We start from the raw sequence: 1,132 nt of genomic DNA, 5'->3' as shown, positions 1-1,132 counted from the left end.
ACACAAACAAACCCACAAACCAACAAACACACGCCGAACAAACACACGCCGGTGAAAACATAACCTCCTGCCAACCCCTTGGCGGAGGTAATAACTGTTTTAGCGAACATTTATGCGCCTACCTAGAATGTGCGTGAATCTCTCCGTGAGCAAACGTATGGCCCTTCCCATCTGTTACTGCTGCAGACGCAGGTTCTAACTAAGCGATAATTATGCAGCGGCAAACCATGGCACAAGAGTGCGCTGTTCCTGCGACCTGTCCCTACGTAATCCATTAATATACACACATATAATCGGGTCGTTATTTCGCATATAACGTTTTAAGCTCGCACTAACATGGAAAGAAAACACCCCGCGTGCCATCTGCATGATATTACTCGCGTCATTTGTGTCACAGCATGAGCAATGATTTGATCGGTGCATAATCGTATATAAGGGGAAAGCAAGCACGCATCGCGATTGCTTTCGCGTAGAAAACAGCTTGCTATGCTGCCTTCAGCAGAATATCTATGATATACTTCTCGTAATTCTAATGTACTAGGAGTATCGAGGGCGTCCTTAGCTTTGGGCTTTGTTGGTTTTGTTTGAGCACCTACCTACAAGCGAAATAGTCACCGTCTGCTATCAATTAGCTTCACCGATTATAGCTATAACATACGAACACCGCGATTCCACGATTGTTGACGGAACCATCTATCTTTTCTACTAATATTTGCCTTCATCTTACGTTTGTTTTGCCCGATGATTTATCTTATGCCTAATAAAGACTCATGTCTTCGACGAATTTCAAATTTTACCTGGTTTGTATTGTCACAACCGACTTCTCGCTGGTTGATTCAGCAGATCAAACGATCGAGAGCATAGCTAATAGTAAAAAGGGAAAGGAAGAAAGAACATTTCTGAATAGGATTAATCTGCCGCAGTAAGTCTACACGCATGATGGGTTATTGATCGGCTAGTCCTATTTTCCGGTGGCAGTCGCCCGTAATCGCTACATTATTGCACGACAGGGGCGAGCGTCACGATATTAAGGAAATGTTTACTGCCCACACGTCATATTTACTGCAGCATGGAAACTGATGTACTGTCCGGGAAGTATCTATGTATATATTTATTTATTTAGTTTTATTTA

This window comes from Priapulus caudatus, unplaced genomic scaffold (genome assembly GCF_000485595.1).
Source record: "Priapulus caudatus unplaced genomic scaffold, Priapulus_caudatus-5.0.1 Scaffold69, whole genome shotgun sequence".
Lineage (NCBI taxonomy): Eukaryota > Metazoa > Priapulida > Priapulimorpha > Priapulimorphida > Priapulidae > Priapulus > Priapulus caudatus.
The sequence above is the reverse complement of the archived record's forward strand: the minus strand, read 5'-3'. Positions refer to the sequence as shown.